Source organism: Chrysemys picta, chromosome 6 (genome assembly GCF_011386835.1).
Source record: "Chrysemys picta bellii isolate R12L10 chromosome 6, ASM1138683v2, whole genome shotgun sequence".
Classification (NCBI taxonomy): domain Eukaryota; kingdom Metazoa; phylum Chordata; order Testudines; family Emydidae; genus Chrysemys; species Chrysemys picta.
Window position 1 is genome coordinate 107,443,613 of NC_088796.1, and position 20,133 is coordinate 107,463,745.

At 39.4% G+C, this 20,133-nt stretch overlaps 1 long non-coding RNA gene across 3 annotated transcripts in view; it reads left to right on the forward strand.

The window, feature by feature from the left end:
* Positions 1–337: 337 nt before the first annotated feature.
* The window catches only part of LOC135972255 (uncharacterized), a 198,670-nt gene continuing 178,874 nt past the window's right edge, over positions 338–20,133 (forward strand). The window contains exons 1-2 of one of the 3 annotated variants that reach the window (XR_010588678.1): positions 338–400; positions 505–696. This is a non-coding gene — a long non-coding RNA (uncharacterized LOC135972255). Of the gene's footprint in view, positions 697–4,219; positions 4,355–20,133 lie in introns of all 3 variants that reach the window. The other 2 variants (XR_010588677.1, XR_010588676.1) reach the window with 2 other exon arrangements.

The window sequence follows — 20,133 nt, forward strand, 5'->3', positions numbered from 1 at the left end:
TATTTTTGAATTTTAAAAAAATGTGAAAATGAATATTTTAAACTTTAGAGCAATCTTGTGATTAGAAATGGTCACATATTTAGCTCTCCTGATCCCCAATGTTACAAAACATTTTTGGACAAATGAGACCAATCTTGAGTTTACACAAATGTAAAAGGTCTCAAATGTCAGGTAATTTCTCCTAATCGTATGATTTTTTTTTTTGTATTTTAATCTATATGTGTATAGAAGGACCCTAATTTGTAATTTAACAAATCATATTGTACTAATGCAGTGTCAAACGGTTAACAATTAACTTGAACCTTTGCAGTTGTTCCTCTGTGAATAACAAGACACTGATCCCACAACTGATTACATATGGTTGTACTGCTGACTTTAGTGGAACTTCATGAGGGTACAGGTGAATCCAATTGCAGGATCTAGTCCTAATTGTGCTTTTAGTCAAATTCTGCCTCTTTCCTGATACTCTCTCCCTTTTCTTTCTTTTTGTTTTCTCTTTTCTAGCCTTTTGTTGAGTCTCCCCATTCTGTTCTTTGAAAACTTCTTCAAGCCAAATGAAAGAAAGGGAAAATGAAGTAGAAGAGAGAGAGAGACAGACAGCTAAAGCCAAGTATTGTAGCAGTCTATTACAGAGTTAGTCCTGATTTCTGCAGCATCTTGGAAATTGAAAGTATTTGGCACAGCTACCAGATCATGGTAAAGTAAACTCCTTTCTTGTATCCTTTCTAGTGGGCTTTTTTGAATCTTTTCAGTCTGTTTGGTGAGGCAGAATCAATTGTAACTTATTTAAAAGGAATTGCCCTATGACCAAGAGCCCTCTTGTTTGCAAGCCAGATAATTTTTTCTCTCTTATAGTCATGCCCCTTTTTGATGCAAAACTGTGTGTGGCTACATAGAGATTGTTTGTTCCTTGTTGGAGAAGACTGTTAAATGTTAAAACTGTTGATTTTCTATGATGAAGTTATAGCTATTTGAAAGCGGTTGTAATTGTTTTTAAGGGCTTTGGAGCCCAATGGGTTTAGCATGTTGTATTAAAGGGTAGCCTATAGAAAGGCTGAGCATGGGGGTTCTCTTTTGGTTTGTGCAGCTTTGCTTTTGGTAAAACCTAAGTAGGTGTTGCTGTTGGAAGGACCTGTGAGGAGGAAAAAAGAGAACTGGAAGTGTAACATGCTAGGGGTTCTGAGTCCCACTGAGATATTTACAGTAGTTTAACTGCAGCTTCCAAGGGGTATTAGAGTTGAGCAGGCAGAAAAGTCTTTGGGTTTTATTCTTTTTCTTGTTTTTGTAAGAAATCCATGTGAAGTATCTAACTAGAAGAGAATCTTGTTGGGGTTTTTTGTTTGTTTGTTTCAAACAAAATCTCAGGCCACCAGATTTTACTTACAGGTTCACAAACAAGCTACCCTATAATTCCTAGCCAAACTGCTTGTACTGAGGACTATATAGAGAAGATTCAGTAAACCATTTTTCAAGATGTTATTTACATAGGAAGGTCTGAGTTGATGGCCCTTGGCAAGCCCATTGGCTATCATTTGGCAGAGTGAATCATATTTTTAGTAGATAAGTAGGGCCTGAATTCCTGCAATTAATTACACTCCCAGTTTTGTACTTGTATCAGGGCAAACTCTAACAGTGGAGTGTAGTCAGAGATATAAATAGTAGGATTTGCAACAATAATTAATTGGGGGTGCAACAGTGTGTCTGCAAAATGAAGGCCAGCATTGAAAACATGCTCCATAGGGTTTATGTAACTTTCAAATTGTTAAACGGTGGTTAGGTAGTTGGTGATCACTGCTTATCACAGTGACTCATCTTTAATTAGACTTAAAGCTCTTATGGCTGTGACTGTCATTTTGTGTGTTTGTATAGTGCCTAGTAAAATGAGGGCCCTTGCCTCTAGGTGCTACTGCAATATAAATAAAAGATGATGATGATGAAGAAGAAGAGGATAGTAGTAACACATGAGAGGGAATGAGAAAATGATACCATAGCTAATTTCCATTAAAACTTAACCATAGTGCTTTGCAAACTTTCAGAAGACATGCAGTCCCTGTATCCAGGTCAAGTTACCTTCTGACTGCCTCAAATTTCCTTGGTGGTTTTAGTTGTATATGGTGTCCTTTGCTTTCTGGCTGGCACTCTTGTGTAGTATTGCCATTACATTTTAAAGGCTGCCACTTTCCAAACCAAAGGGGGCTTACACTTAGTGGTAGGTACTACATACAATTTGTAATACTTACCATATGCTCAGGACTTTTGGATCAAGGAGCTACAATATATCAATAGTTATTAACATTACTAGGTTGTGGGAAGCCAGCTGAGTTGGGAACTCTTGGAGTTCATTTCAGTGCTTTTGAATCTGATTAAATCTTAAGGGTCCAGTGTGATTTATAGGAATAATTTAGCATCTGTGGATAAATACTTAGATTGACTGATCTATTCTTTCTAATTTATCACAGACATTTATCTTATGGACATTAAAGTATTTTAAAATCAAGGTGCCAAGACTATTGAGATTCACTGACAGTTGGAGTGAACTGCTTGTATTGTGGGTTAGATAGAAGTTTCATTGGTTGAGTGCAGCTTTGTGTGAAGCTTTTTTTCCTGTTTCTTTTGCTTTGTTAGGATAAAAATGAGCAAAATTATGTTTGAGTATTCAAAACATGATCCAAGGAGACACTTTGCAATTTGACAATTATGTGTAAGAAACAGGTGGAAATTTACAGTTTTTGCATCAATAAAAACTATTGGGTGCAAAATAATTGTTTTCCTTCTTCATGACTCATTTCCTTGAAACATTTTATTTTTATCCATATCTTTAAAGGAAAAAAGGACTCACAAAGAAGGGAAACAATTTTGCACCCAAAAAGTTCTATTATAAAAATATTTTATTTATTCTCAAACATAAGTGTTGTTTTTCATTAGTTTCCTGATGTTGAAAATATTTTCAACATAACTCAAATCTTGTGATACTCAAAGTATTATATAAGCAAAGTCATGAGCGTCAGATTTGGACAACTCCACACTCCCTAATTTTGGCCAGGACCAGAAGCACAATGCCCAAATAATGTGCTATAGGTGGCTCTTACAGTATTTCTGGCCTGGATCAAACCAGAGTGTGCTGGTAATCTTGTAAGTCTTTGATTTCTTCAGGTTTCTAACTTGTTTCCCCTGATGAATGTCCTGATATTTCAATGAAAGGCATGGGGGTGAATCCCTTAATTTCACTGGTGCTCCATGGAGACACAGGATTCTGACCACACACCTCTCATTGCAGGATAAGGGCTTGTTAAGACTGGGACAACTTTCTGGTATCTGCACTTCTGAGTGCTACCTGAACCTTACTTGAGTTTAAAACCTTTTGAAGTTCATTCACCACTAACTCTGATGTGAACATTTATTTTACAAGTTAAAAAAAATCAGAGGCTCGTTATGGATACTAGGAGGAATAGACTATTTCTACAACAAGCAGCGTATATAATTATGAAATGAAGAAATATCACTTGAATTAATCCTGTGGAAAATATTCTTAAAGTTACAGTTTTCTTTCTTTGAAACATAAAATCATTTTTTCTTTCCATTTATAAAAGTACCAGTTTTCAAGACCTCTCTTCAAGTCATGAATATTTTAAACAGACTCCCTCCGAGAGAGGGGAACAGCTTTACAACCAGCTGGCAATGGGTTATATTTGGCATATGGATATTCAATGTTTAACTTAGAAGCCCAAAAATATTCCCCTAACAACAATGCTGTGTGTAGTACACGTTGTTGGGGAACCCCTTAATACAGACACTAGGTAGCCAGCCTTGTAGACTACTAGCAACAGAATGCACGAAGCAGGAAACTTCAGTTCAGAGCTTGTCCCTAAGATCTTTGAGTTGGCAGAGGTTAGGTTACACACACAGCCTCTAGGGTTGGGAGTAAGGGGGAAGGAAGAGGAGAGAATGACTTATGGTGTTAATTTTACCAGTGATTACAACTTTTTTCTATATATATCAGGTGTCTGTGAAAGCAGCTAAAAGCTGGTGTTCTCTATGCACATTACAAATACTTCATGAACAACAACAGTGCAAGCTTTCTCATAAAACCTATAGACTTCAGTGGGCCTGTGTGTGGTTCAGGGGTTCCCCTGCATGATTTGCTTTTGCAGGATCAGGGTTGTAATAAGCAACCTTAATAATTTTGATTTAAATTAAACATTTTTTTCCTATTTGGTAGATTAAATGTGGAGTAAACAGGCCATCCTTGAACATCTCAGTAGAGCTCAGCATGAAAAGACTTCATAAAGTCGTCTCTTCCTTTCCACAATAAAAATTGAAATCCATACATCCTGAAGAGTTGGATGTTACACTGGTATGTAATAGTTGTGATTGATCACTTCAAAATGGTAACTTTCCAAAGTTCTATTGTCGACTTTGTTTAAAGGTTGATATGGAAGTGAACAGGGCCAGCTCCAGGCACCAGCGAAGGAAGTAGCCGCCTGGGGTGGCCAATAGAAAGAGGCAGCACTCCGTCCGTTATTGGGGCGGCACATCCGGGTCTTCTTCAGCGGCAATTCGGTGGTGGGTCCTTCACTCCCTCTGTTCCTCTTCGGCGGTAGCTCAATCGGGATTTTTTTTTTCTTCACCTCTTGGGGTGGCAAAAAAGCTGGAGCCAGCCCTGGAAGTGAAACCATGTATATTCTGTTGTCTTTGTGAAAAATTGATTCAATTTACTCTTTTGAGGTGCTTTTCTATCAGAAATGCCAATAAAATGACCAACGAAAGAAGAAAAAATACTGAAACACATGCCTTATTTAGAGAATTGGCCCAGATGTAACATACTAAACTTTTTAAAAAATGTTTCTCATGTATCAGTTTTAACTAACTGTATGCTGGAGGTATAGCTGAGTGAATACTATTAAAAATGAATGTAGAAATGTTTCCTGAATAGGAAGATTTATGGGAATATTCACAGTGAATTTTAGATACACAATTATGTATTTGCACCAAAATCCTGTTTCTGAAAGAGACTCATCCAGCTAGGCAACATAAGCATACCAGGTGTTCAGATGAAAGCTCTGATCTCACAAATGCTTACATACGTGCTTAACTTCAATTATATCTGTAGTCCTGTTGACTTAAATGGAACTACTCATATTCTTATATGTAAAGTCAAGCATGTACGTAAGTGTTTGCAGGATCAGGTCCTAATTATACTGATAGCTTGCAGTGAGGTGCTCATGAAGAAGTGCAAACCAAGAATTATGAATAACAAATACATATGAGAAAATTGCAATCAGTGCAGTGACAGCTCATGGAGAGTGAGAGGGATGAAATTTGACAAATTGTTATGAATTATTTCCTCAGCCCTAATTTGTATCTTTGCATCTCTAAGATTCATGAGACCAAGTTGGCCAAGAGGTTAGAGATGATTTGAAGTCAATATGACACTCTAACAGCATGCACTGCAAACTGCTGTGCTATGATGCTTTGAACCAGCAAATACACCTTTGGGGAAAAAGTCAAAACTTAAAAATGAGCCCATTACCTGCTTAGTGGTGTTCACAATGTGCAAAGTTATTCCAGGCAGTACTGCCCCCTGAAAGAACTATAGTCTCTTTAGGTCTGAAAAGGAACAATGGTTTTGCCCTATGTAATTTGGAACATTGTTAGTGTAGTTTCTTTAAGTCTGTGCACCCTGTCTCCAAGTGCCTTTTCATTATGGAAGGGCAAGACAGAATCTTTCCCTGGGCAGATATATCTTGCATTAGTATAAAAGCATAAGGAAGCCTTCATGGCATATTCCTGCTGCAGTGCAAATAAATTGAAAATCATCACTGCTTTTGGTCCTCAGCTAAGCTGCCCTTCAAAACCAGATCATGCAGTAAAGCTGTCATTACAAACTGGTAATCTCTTTAGGATGACTTGCCTCTTCCATTTATTTTCATGCATTAATATCTTAACAAGAAGAACTAGGTTTCTGAAATCTGGGGGAAAACCTCTCTCTGTCAATGTAAGATTTGCTATAATTCTGTTCAACCATATTTTTTTTTTTTTACAGCCTGTAAGGTCAAAGAAACACTGAAGGGAATGTTTTCAGTAGCTTTCTCTTGTTACAATAAGTCAATATGTCACCTGTTTCTCTACAATGCTTTGTCAAGTTTAAAACTTTTAAAAAGTTATATAAAAACCTGCATTTTTAGTTTTGAAAATAGAAACTGGAACTAACAGAACATTAGACAAACTCATATTGCAATGCTGTTCAACTTGAAATAGAGCTTGAAAGTTTTGTCACTATGAAATGTATTCTGTAAACATCTCATAGGAGAGTGATCTGAAATATCCTATTCTGCAAATATGTGTTTTTTAAAGCTTCTGTCTGTCACCATGTAGAAAACTATTTCCTGGGAAAATGTAGCTGGTTATTATTGTGGGAACACAGTGGCCACTGAAGTAAGGTGATGTAGGAACTTTCCAATGCAGATCAATACTGGTAATTCATTTGGGTGGGGTATGAAATGTCCAAGGTTATTCCATTAAAGTTGAAAAGAGCTGGTTGCTGAAGCCGAAGAGAGGAATACACAAAAGAAAATGTATATATGCAGTGTATAAAAATGCAGGACTCATGGGAAAAGGGAAAAGGACAACATATAGGGGTATAGGTGAGAGAGAGACCAAGTCATTGAGAAAATGTCTTTGCTAGAGCAGAAGGCATAGCTTCAATTCCCACCTCTACAATGGCTCACAGTGTGATGCTGGGGCAAATGGGAACCTCATGCTTCAGTTTCCCCCCTGTAAATATTTTCAACCTCTGGTTGACAAATACTATACAGTATATGAATAAAATCATTTCAGTTCTTTTATTGTTCCACTAGCTTTGATAGCAGATTCTCATTCGCGCGCGCTCTCTCTCATATACATATATAGAATTTCCCATGTCAAAGTGTTGACTATGTTGACAGCAGATTATATGATTATGGGAAAATATATTCTGAAGTGCAGAAGTACCACAGAGAACAAAAGGCAATATGATGAGGCATGGGAGCCAAATCTGGTACTAGATCTCGTGTTTATGGCCTTAAACCTTGTTTTTTCCAGTCGGTTGTCATTCATTAATACAGGTAAGCCAACATTAACAAGCTTCTTGCTGCTCTTAGAGCCAGATAGTCACAGGTCTTAAGGGATCTTAATGAAAACTTGGCAAGTAAGTGCTTTTCTGCTCACCTTAAATATGGTTCGATAACAACCTATCCAGAGGGTTGTCGTGTTCCCTCCTAGAACATTGGTCCTGTGGTGTGGAATGTCTCTTGTCCAATGGAAAACATATTTTTTTTAATTGCTTAAAAGAAGTTGTGAATCACCTGAAAGGAATTTTCAGGCAGATGTTCTCTTTCCCGCGTCTTTCACTAGCAGATCAAAGAGCTGTGAAAACATATTGACAGATATCTCCCTTTCATCTTAAAAAAAAAAAAAAAAAAAACGCTAGTGCCAGCATAACTGCTTCTCCTTAGGACCTGAGCAAGCTTTGTAATTTGGAAGGTGAATGAGCAGCTTAGTCTGGGATGTAAGGCAATGGAAGCCAAGTAGGTATTTCAAATCAAGTGCATCTTTAATGTTTACATTTATATGATTGTAATATGTAATTACATATATTTCATGATGTGCCTGAAAATAAGGCTGACCATTTTTGAGACTTTTAGTTTATGAAATAGTTATTTCTTAAAAGCCACTTTAGAATTACTTCCATCCTTCAGTAATGTTATAAAAATACTGTTAAACCCCATTTTCATAAAGTTATGATAGCGAATCATTTAGAAAGATGGAAACTATTGGGGAAGGTGCAAACATGATTTTGTCAGAGGGTGGAATTTTCAGGACTGCTTGGTATTGGCCTGACTCTGTGCTCACTGACGCAAAAAGGAGCTGTACCATTGATTTCAATGGGAGCAGGGCTAGGCCCATGCTTGAGCACTTATGAAAATCCCATCCTTACAGCAGCTTTATAGTAGTGAATCTCTGAAAAATGAGCCACATGCTGGTTTTCCAAACAGAAATACTCATCAAATAGGTTCAGGTTTATGCTTCCAGAGCAGCAGTAATGCACAGTTTTCAATAACAATAGCCCCCCTGAGTGTACAGTACCCTCTCCCTGGGCCCATTACTTCTGCTTCTGTCAGGAAAAATCTGTGCCCGGCTGTGTCACCGTGGAATTAAGTGTACCCCTGACTTCTAGACCCCATCCTGGAATACAGCTCCTGTTTTAGAGGATTGCAAAGCAGCCCCTCTTCAACTTTTTGATCCCTGCCAGGAGCACCCTCTGCTGTATGTAGGGTTTCTGAGGGGTGGGAAGGCACCAGACCAGGACAGAATTCAGCATAATAATAATATCTAGCTCTTGTTGGGAACTTCATTATTCTTCACATCGCAATGCACTGAAACATGCAGTGAATATAGCAACTGCAGTTGCTGGGAACCTCAAGTTATAATAAAGTTATTGTCTGGGGCGAGAGGGCAGGGAAAAGGCCTTAGAGAAAAGGATCCCCTGTCTTGCATTACACATGCTACAGCAAAACCCTCACCTGTTTGTCTGCAGTTTCAAAGACTGTGACTGTGAAACAGAGTGGTGACACCAGTTGGTTTCCATCGTGTCACAATAACTCATCATTATATTGTGCAGTACTGCCACTTCCTACTGCGAGGAACTATTAACAAGAATGGCTCATAGTGCTGCAGTGTTACACAGGATTAAAATTAACCCATGTCACCTCTGTTTGGTTTCTGAGGCATGTCACACAGGCACACAATGGGGATTGTGTGAACTCCCTGATTGGACTGCTTTCATTATCTCATAGAGACTGTGGAGAAGGAGGTGTTAGAAATGGGGTCAAATAAACACCATGCAAAAAGCAGCAGTAAAAAAATTGCTTCTGGCAGCACAAAATGTCTACAAAGGAATCCTGTTCTTCCTAGAAGCATGACAAATTACCAAAAGGAAACCCTATACATGATCTATATCACACAGTGCAGAAATACACATAGGGCTAACGAGTCAGAGGAGCATCTGTACTGTGTGTGTAAAAGCAGCAATTGTGTGCCTATTAAAATTCATGTAAAGTGCAGTTATTCTCTAATGTGATCAAAATGTCATCATGGGGTTTTATGCTTACTGGCTTTCAATATCTGACAGATCCAATTTTGCTCAGTTTACCATTTAGAAAACAAAAATTCTAATTTCCAGCCCTGGATCTGAATGTCCAGCAAAGTTATTTTTGGCTCCAGTGTTAGAAACTGTAAAAATGTTAATTAAGCACAATATAAAGAAAAGTCTATTGATGAGGCATGAGCCGGAATAGATCTATTCTCCCAGGGCTGTATAGGCTCCATAATGCTGACCCAAGAATGAAGAATAATTGGTTAAGGGGGTGATGTTTGTTTGAAAGGCATCCTTATCTTTTCTGGGAAGAAATGTTGTGTTTAACAATATACTGCTAATATCCGTTTCAGGGTAACTGCCCCTTCGACGCCACTCCCCCACCTGCAATTAGGTCGGAGGCCTCTAGTCTTTATCTCCCTATGGGCAGGAACCAGCATCCCTTCTTTCTCCAGACTGGGGTTTTTAGGCTGTAGCCCCCTGCTCTGTACTGTGGCAATCCCAAGAAGGTCTGACAAAGGTCCAGTCCCCTGCTCTTTAGTTTCTCTCCAGGGACAATGATAGTGTTTTTACCGGTGTCCACACAGGTCTTCCAAAGAGGGAACATTTATTCGAAGACAAAAGCCTATGGAGAAGAGAAAACAACAAAATCAATCTAAATGCACACTGAACACACCAGAATTGCTCATCTTTGTTATGGGGAGTTGGGTAGGCCAAAGTAAGGGGTTGAGGTTCCACTGGAACCGAAGAGTCCTGTCCATTTGCTGAAATAAAAGGAATACCCCTAAGTCTGTTTAAACTCAGTCTTTTATACCAGAAGTCTTGCTTTGTCCCTCAGCCCCAAGTGAAACCAGTTCCTCCCCATATTCCGTGGGAGGTCTAGTTTAAAAGGGCGCCTTGGGATTTTGCATTAATCCCCTCTTGTGACTTCAGATCTGCAAGGAATCCTCCATCTCACCTTACCCCCTATGATTTGGGAAAACATAATCTGTATTGATACAGAGGTCTAAAGAGGAAAACTTGCTCCATCTTGCACCTGTGGGATAAATCTGACCTCATAAATGCACTTTAAAACCAATCTGTAACTTGTAATGCTTTGATCCCTGTTTACTACAAGGTATGTTATTGAGGCATGGATGCAGTGATACATGTCATATATGGCATAAATATAAAAATGTTATTTCCCATAGAAAGAGCTAGATTGTACTGCTATAACCTGCCATATAATATTTTAAACCATTGTAAATCCAGTTGAGTTATTGCTGATCTATACTGTTGTAAGTGTGGAGAATGTAAGGCTTGTTTCATTGCCTTCTTACATTTGTGTAAATCAGGAATAATTTAACTGGAGTTACATTAGTATAAATAAAGGGAGATTTATTGACCTTTAGCTGTCAGTTTCATTAGTATAGTCTAGCACTTTGTAGAGCTCCAGCATACCAGTGAAACTGTGGCCCTTATTTAATAACTTTTGTGCAGAATTGGAGTACCAATAATTAAAATTACACACTGGGAGCTGTGGCCCCAGTTTAACAAGGTATTTAAATGTATGCCAAACTTTTCACACTTGTGCCTTGTTATAAAGAGCATTGCCACTCTAATTTGTGATTAGTGTGCTGAAAATTATTGTGGTGGAGTAGCAAGGAACTTTCTTGAGTCCAATGGTATCATGCAAAATTAGGTACTAGATATACATTTTGATAGAGAAAAGGGACTTTTAAAACTTTTTAAAACGTAGGGTCTGTTTGTGGGATAAAAAAATTACCATGCAAATTGTGTGTGTGGGAGAGAGGAATTACAGTGGAATGTGCTTATGAAATGGTGGGGAAAAAAAGTAGGTCACAGAAAGGAAAGAGAAGAAATAGACACTGGCTTTATATGATAGGCAGTCTTATCATTTATTTAGTTTATAATTTATTTACAAGAGCATTCATGCATCAAAGACTGCACAGACTTGTTCAAAATGGATGGGGAGTAGATCTGACTGCACTCAAGAAACTGTTACAAGCCCATTCAGAAATCCTAATCATAGTATTAGCAGCTCAATTTCAATCTGTGAAGGAAGGTAAATCCTCTTCAGAGCTGTGGGAGGGGGGAAAAATGAGTTGAGCAACCATCTCTCAACTGCTTCACTGAGCTGCCATGGCTCCCTGAATTGGTCAGTGCTGCCAGCAAGTGTAAATGCTAATCCCTGGTGAATAGTAACAATTACAAGATACAGTGACATCAAACAGAAAAAGCTCAAATTTTTTGTTTTAGTGTTCTATAGAATTTAGTCTGTGTCTATATTCGACTTCAAATATGTTGTTCATTGGGGCTCTGATTCAGCAAAGTACATAAGCACATACTTCAAAATAGATGCTTGAAGCCCATTGAATTCCAGGGGCTTTCAGAATATGCTTAAAGTATGTGCGTACTGTATTGTCATCAGTGGAACTTGAGTCAGAGGGCCTAGGTTCCCTGGAGGGACTGTTATGGATGGACACCTGGGGACTAGGAGGAGTTAGCCTAGGGACAACTCACGCACGTGCACAGAGCAGTGCACAGGATTCAATAAAATTCCTCTAATTCAACTTAACTTCACTCTCGGCTAATGAAACACATGTGTACTTTGCTGAACTGGAGTCTGGGACTATGAGATATCTTCAATAAATAATAAAGAAGGTTTTGCGATGGTGTTCTGGGGATACTCTTTGAGCTAAACAGCTTCAAAATGGCACCGCTGCTTTAATGTTACCTCTGTATAAAGATTGCTGTTATAATATTGCTTCTGACTTAACTAACATAGCTTAATTTTTCCTGTATCCACCAAGCTCCATTTGTAATCATAATTCTAATAAATTCCAAACAACACTAAAAAATCTTGGCTCCCCAGAACGGTGCTATAGTGAAGGTGGAACAATACAACATATTGCCAGAGTAGCATTTTAGTTAAAAATATGCCAGCAATGACTCATCTCCCGCATCAGTTTGTAGAAGGATTCTTCAAATAACCAAGCTTAAGCAGATATTCTGTTCCCGAAGCATATTATGCTTTGATTTTAAATATATTTATATTTCATTTTCAATAATTTTTGAAAAATTATATGGTGATGCTTGACTGGCAAAATGCATGATGCAAACTTATGACAATATTTAAAAAAATAAAATAGCTCTTTTCAATTTCTGCATAAAGTGTGTTATCTAAAGCCAAGAGGCAGTTAGGAAGAAGTGTCCTATATATTGCTATTTTGCTGTAGCAAGAAAATTGCAGTTTCCATTCCATCATTCCTCAACACGCCCAGCCATTTCCAGGAATTGAGCTATGCTCCTAAAACTAGATTGTGAGTGGCTAGCCCTAAGGCAGCTACCAGAGTTGGATGATGAGGTAAACAGCTTCATTCCCATGCCAGAATTGCAGCTCTACTCAAAAGAGCACAGGGGTTGCACTGAAGCAACTCTCCAGAAAGGGGCAAGGTCAGGGAATAGGTTGAACCAAATCACCACCTCCCTTGTGCTACATTCCTCAAAGAAGTATTGCAACTTGTTCCTACGTGCGCACAATCGGGGAGTTCCAGCAATCACCATCACTTACGCAAGACAGTGACTTAGTGTTAAGGTGTGGAATTTAGCCACTATCTTCATTTCACAGCATTATAGCTGGTGATACATGTATAAGAGTCTTAGAGGAAGATCCAATAGTGAAGATAAGCAAGTAGACATTGATATACTATATGTCTGGAGATAGACTGCTTCCTGCTTTTTATCCAAATGGCTGGCTTAATAGCACCTCTTGTTTTCTTTAATGTCTCCCAAGGGAAAAAAGCTATGGAAATCTTTATTCTGATGTATCAGAATCAGGCTCTTATGAGTAAGGACTAGAGCTTATCTGCTTTGCTTCATTGGTTGAGCCAGAACTGGCCTCATTCTTTCAGTGTGTTCAAATGGGAGTCTTCTTGTCAGATAATGCCTTTAGCAGCACTCCTTATCACATAAATTACAGGCATTTAAAGATTACTGTGTTGTGGAATATTTCTTTTCTTTGAGTTGAAGACTTCCTCATCATCCAAAGAATGCACTCACTTCTAATTGTTACTTCTATGTTAATTCCCAGAAAATCAGGGATCCATGCTTACAGTAGAAACCCATTAAATTGTTTCATCTTTCTAAATCTGGTATCCCCCAGCAGCCCCAATCAGGGTAAATGTACAACCATGGCTGGTTCTCTAATGGTTCAACTTTGTGTAGCAGCACCTTTTTTATAGAATTGTATTGTATCATAAGTAAAATCTATTGGTTTTTGGAACTTTGCTTTCCCTTTTTGTTGATGTTTTTTTCCTCTATTTTGATAATAGCTGAATAGTCAATTGTGAATAATGTTGCTAGAACTTTCCTAATTTAGCTCCAGATTATTCCACCATTACTGTCACTGAGTAGTGACTTTTTTTATTTCAGTCGTATTACTTTGCGTAAGTAAGTGTGGCAGAATCTTTAATGTCACAATACTTGAACGGAGTGCACTAATGGACCCAGGGGTGGGGGTCCTGGACTTGGATTCAGAAGAACTTGTGTTCTGTTCCCAGCTCTGTTGCTGACTTTAGGTAACTCACTTCTCCCTCTTCCCCTTCTCCTCCCCCCCCTCCCCATTTTGTCTTGTCTATTGAAATTATAAGATCTTTGTTACAAGGATTGTCTTATTTTGTATCTGCAAAGCACCTAGCACAATAGGGCCCCGATCCCTATCCTGGCCTTTAGATGCTAGTGTATTAATGGTGGTGGTGATGCTTACATTTCAGTGGTCAGGCCTGGAGTTCAGATCTCTGTGGTCCTAGGCCTTGATATGTTAGTTCTTGGCTTTAGAGCGGGGAATTTGCTTTTCAAAGCAAGTCAGGCTGTTCCAGCTCCTGATTTGGTCTCAGCATTTCCACTGATGTCTTAGTTTGTTTGTGTTGCTTTCTGATCGACTGCAAATCTGTGAGACATTTGGGGTTACATTAAATAGCAAATGATGGCAAATGGACCAGGAGCTCTGTGAGTGCGCATCCTCTCAGTACAAGATTTAAGTCCACCCTGTGCTCTCAATATCCTTGTCCCACTTTACACAATATAATAAATCATGTAAACTTCTGGAGCAGGATTTTTTTCTATTTATAACATAGAATTGTTCTCTATCCAAATTTATTCTCTATCCAAATTTATGTATCTCTCTAGAGCATATGCCTCAGAGCCCTGCTGGTGTTTAACATTTTGTGATAGTGCTCATTATTAGTGAGATGAATTTTATGCATTCTCTCCTGTGTCATGTACTGTATGTCTTTTATGTTTTAAATCATGTTAAAAATCAATCACTTTCTGCCTGGTATTAACTAATGCGTTCGCCTTTTTGCATGTCAGGCTAGTCCTCTGTCCCGTTTTGAACAAATCAGCTCTTATACTTATCCATTGGTAATTGAAAAAGGAGAGAGAGAGATGTTCTTCCTTTAAATTAGAGAAAGATCCATTCTCTTTGCCTGATTAAAGTTCCAAGTTGATACAACTTTTCTCTGTAAGGCAGTGAGTCTCATTTATAAGAATCTGAATAAATGATTCTAGAAAAAATATCATTTGTGCTTAATTGTTGTAAAGATAATTAAGAACCTTTTCCAACAATCCTCAACTCCTTTTCAGCTATATTCTGGTGGGGAGCGGGGAGGGGGGTTGTTTTTGTTTTTTGTTTTTCTGCTTCTTTACCAAATAAAAAGTAATATATGAATGCACCTTTTTGTGTATGGACTGAGAGTAAAGCTGTATGTAAGTTATGGGTAAGTGGTGATAGCATATGTATATACCTTGTTGGGAATTAATGTCTGTGGCAGGGTGCTGGTTGAGAAGCCCTTACTCAGCTTCTGCCACTCCAGCCCCAATCAAGGGGAATGGATTGGGGCTGGGTGAATAGCCCAGTGCCTGCCTGGTAACTCTGCTCGGTGTCCCCGTCAGGTTCCCTTCTTTTGACCCTCTGACTGCACTCCTGTCCCTGTTATTTCATTAGTTGTCCCCTGAAATCAGTTGGGTTTCAGGTCCTGTAGATCCTCCCCTTAGGCTGGGGGTGGGGGGATCCATTAGCAGTGGGTGGGCTTCTGCCCACCCACTTCCCAGAACCCCATGGGGGGGGGAACTGTCCGCACCTGCCAGTCTTATTAACTGAGAGCTATAAAGGCTGGGAGGAAGCTGGGACAAGGGGGAAAGGGAAAGGCACAGGCAGAAGTGTGAGCTGCCTATTCTGTTGTTGGCCAGGCCTGTTGTAGGCAAAGTATCTGTGAAGCCTGTAAATCAGGGGTCAGCAACATTTGAGAAGTGGTGTGCCAAGTCTTCATTTATTTACTGTAATTTAAGGTTTTGCGTGCCAGTAATACATTTTACACTTACAGGGGCCGGCGGCCGGAACCCCAGACTGGCAGCAGGCTCAGCAGGGCTGGAGGCTGGGACCCAGGCTGGCAGGGGCCGGTGGACGAAACCCCAGACGGGCAGTGTGAGTGGCAGATGGAACCCCAGACCGGCAGCGGGCTGAGCCGCTCAGCCCACTGCCGGTCTGGGGTTCCGTCCACTGGCTTCTGCCAGCCAGGATCCCAACCGCCAGCCCCGCTCAGCCCGCTGCCGGCCCGTGGTTCCATTCATCCAGGCAGGCAGCGGGCTTAGCAGGGCCGGTGGCCAGGACCCCGGCTAGCAGCAGAGTGCCACTAAAAATCAAAACACGTGCCACAGGTTACCAACCCCTGCTGTATATAGTTGGAAACTGGTGGTGGGAAACCATTTGAGAATAAAGAGCACAGGTGTTGCACCAGGCTGAAGTGTCCCTGACTCATTGAAGAGGGGGGTTCAGGGGTGCAGTGTGAACCCCCGTTACAGTGTCTCAGCATCGCCACAATATGGAGATATTTGTGTTGTGTTGTTATTAGGGACAAATACATCTATAAAATTTCCAGGCTAGAAATCTTAAACTAATTATGGTGTATTTTAAAAATTTCTCTGCAAGGAAATGGAAGGAACAAGAAGCAGCTGTTGTGGCTTCATTGGATTCACTATTCAAAAATTTTAAAAAATCCTATTGTAAATTCATTAAAGGCTTTGCTATTCAACAGGCAACAATTGCCGGAAGACTAAGTAGATGACCTAATAAATGCTTTCCATCTCTAACTCCTTTGGGTTTTCTGCTTCTAAAAATATGCAGATAAATTTTCAAAAAAATGCCCCTAATTTTGGGTGCTGCTGGTGGGTGCTAGGCAATATGAGATACCCTGGACCTGTCCTTCAGAGGAGTTGAGCACCTGCGGTTCCCATTGAATTTAGAGGCACCCAAAATTAGAAGCTACTTTTTGAAAATGTTTAGCCACAGCTTTTACAACTTTAGACTTTCTAACCAGTGAGACTATGCTGAAGGTTTTACTAATGAAGTATTGATTGTTGCTAATCTTAAGCAAGGCCACTGTCATAGAACCGTGGAAACAAAGCATCAACTGGAGGGTCAGACTCACCAATATTGAAATCAGGATGTCACTGTCATTGATCTCAGACTCATTAGGGTGCAGAGTAAACAGAACTGTGCCTACCAGCTGAGATGGATCACCATTTGCAGTTACAGCACTCAAAGCAGTTTGACTGCTTCCCACTAAGGAACTGATGCAGCTTCCTAAAGTGCGATTCCAACAATAGAGAGATTCTTGGCCTGGGTGCATAGGGGTGGCATTGAAAGGGATATTCATCTAAGGGTTGTGGGAAATGTTTGTTTTAACCCCATAAACCCTGTCCAAGCCATGTGGTTTAGGTTAACAGAAAGCTATGGCGGGAACTGAGCAGGCCTCCCTTCCTCCTATGATAGCCTCTATGATGCCTTTTTTAAAATCGATGTTGCAAAATCCTTGCGGAAGGAGGTACCCTCTCTCCTCTCAACACCTTCAAGAGTCAGCCAGCTGGCATGCTCCATAGTTCATCTCTTCAGGGGAAGAGAGGAGGCCCTCTGTCCCTCTCACACCGCATCCAGAGGAATGAACTGCACTGTGGTGGCACTTCCATTGGACCCAGAAGTCATGCTGACTTTCCTGTGTCATTTCCAGGTCATCTCTAATAAATCATTTACCCCTCTGTAAGCACATGGGCTTCCCAGTGGCACTGCCTGCAACACAAGGCCCTCAGTTGACGGATCTCTCATTGGCTCCCACTGAAGTTTATTGTGAGAAAATGTCAAGGCCACCTTGGAATTTTTCAGGCTTTTTTTTTTTTTTTTTTTTATCCAGAGGATGAAAAGCAAAACTTTTACAGAAAAGAGAGAAGAAAGGGAGGGGCTTTTTCCCTTTTGAATACCTGACTTTCCAGCATACACCCTTATGTCATTAACAGCTCCTTTAAGAATACCAGGACAGAACAGCTTGACTTTCTCGATTTCTGTGTCCCACTACTGCTGTCAAGACTAATAAAGCTGGGAGAAAATCTAGCAGGCACTCTCCTTCCATATTCTAATGATTTTACAACATTTGTCCTATTTTTTTCATGGTGATAATATAAGATATTTTTTATAGTTTTTATCTGAATTTACATATATTGCACATCCCTATTAAACATTTTGCATCCCAGATTGGGATTTGCAATACCATAACTTTAAAGTGAAAATGCATACCCTTTCATTGGTTTGGTTCCTAATTTATGTAACTATATGAAAAGTTATACACCTTTGCAATGTGCTGGATTTTTTGTTGTTAGAGGGTGTTGGCAGGTATACAAACTACAAACAAAGCTGGAATATGAGGAACAGAGTGAGGTCTCTCTGTGCACTAGTGGGTGAAGAATGGGCCTCGAGGGACAGGGTGAGAGGATCAGATGTTCTTATCCTCCCTTTCTAGGGAGCATGTTGAAACTACAGAGCTTATTGCATGCATCATTAGGACTGTCACAAGTGAACATGGGATGGCTTGTTACTTGTGTCTGAGGGGAAGGATGTCTCCCCCAGGGAATGAAGTAGTATGGAGCCTGATATTCAGGCTATGCGTTGCTGCCAACAGTTTGGGCCTCTGCGTGTCTCTCTCCACCTCAAACTTCAGGCCTTTCAGTGACATCCAGAATATTCAAATTCATTACACTCAAACTGGTACAAAATATCCAATAATTCACTTCAGTACAATTTTTTTTTTTAAATCTTTGACTTAAACAAACTATGGTAACAAGTCTCATGATGACTAATTGGAACTAATTATTTCTTAGAACAAATTAAGCAGGGGGGAAAAGATATTTAAAAAAAGCTGTAGAATGACTGAGTAGGCGTATTCTGGTTGAGCAGCTGTGTCGCGAAGCCATTTAAATGCTTACTGTGAACTTACTATTCTGAAACACTTAGTGAAATACTCATGTGTGATTTGAAACTTATTCTTCCACATGAAACTCAGGATTAATTCTTTGTGATTCATGATACAGATTAATCATTTAATTTAACTATCTTTTACACTACTACTTTTCCCCCTCCTTTGGCCCAAAAAGTGGACACAGTTAATAATGTAGTTGTGTGATACTTTTATAAAAGTGGCTTTGCATGAGGCTTTAACAGAAGAGATGATTGTACACTCCATAAACTCCCTATTAGAGCATGTTGTCTATACCATAGTTGAAACACATGACTGCTTCTTTGAGTACCGGTGCCAGTTATAATCTTCTTGATTGAATATATCACTCTATAAATAGAGAAGGGCCTGAGTTGCAAAATTCAGATCAAGATTTTGAACTCCCCTCTTCCACCCCCCCCACCTCCACCTCCCACCCCTAAATTTAGGGGAGACTTTCAAATATGGAGACTCTTGTTCCCTCCTTCCCCACCCCAGATATTTCCTTAGAAACCTTAATAGGTTTCTGCAGGAGGAAAACTGGTCCTACGGGTATGTTTTAGAATCAATCACTGATTAGAGACAATGTCCAGTAATGGAATTGATAATCTGCATTATTACTACTAATGTTTTATTACAGTAGTTGCTAGATATCCCAAATGAGGTTGAGCCTCCCCGCCCCATTTTACCTGCTGTAAAAAGTAGTAGTAAAGTTGAAGTTTACAATTCAAATAGACAAGAGAGACAGTCTTGGGAGAGAGGAGGTGGGGGTATTCTTATTTTAAAGGATGGGCATTGGAGATAGGAGCACCTTGTTACCTGTCAAAGGTAATACAGGAAGTCTGGCAGAAGACAGGAAATTTTAGACCTGGCTCCCAGTGCAGTGTCTTAACCTCATGTCATCTTCCTTAAATAGAGATCTATCCAAAGGTTGATCTATTGATCTCTGCTTACCATCACTAAAAAGTTTCTGTGGTGGCGGTGTTTAGTTATTTTTGGTTGGGATTTGGGGAGGGCAGAGGTTCATATCTGACAATTTGGTTCAGGCCCATCTTTCCTTCTGTCACTTGAATTTCATAGAATGGTGGTGGAGTGAGGGTGGAACGTAAGTATGAATTTACTAGGAAACCAATAGTGTTGGACTCCAAAATTTGAGCTCTCCAGTAAGAACCCTGTAAATAGAATTACAGGCAAATGACTGATTTTAGTGTTACTAAAGCCGTGCTTCTCATCATGCTTCTAAAGAGTCCACTGTACTCTAAGAGCAGTGTTGTTTTTTTTAACTTCATCTCCAGTCAAAACCTCTAAGTAAGAAGAGAGAAAAAGAAAAAAAATACTGGAATGTTTAAAGTGAAAAATGTTTTTTCTCATCTAATTTAAAGTATGGGCTGAAATCTTTTCTGCCTAATCCTGCTCTCAAGAGAATTGCTCTGTAAATTCTAGTAAATGTTAAAGTAATAATTGTATATAATTAGTATTGGAAATGCAGAAATAGATGGAAACAGCATGTGTTGAATGTAAATTCTGTAGCACTGGGCAGTAATTTGTCCTATATAGTATCCCTGTGTTGTGCTGATTTTTTTTTTCCTTGATTTCATTTTTTTTGTACACAAATTACATAGATGAGTATAATTATAAATCTTGTCTTGTAGATCAGGATCATATCAAGATTCATTC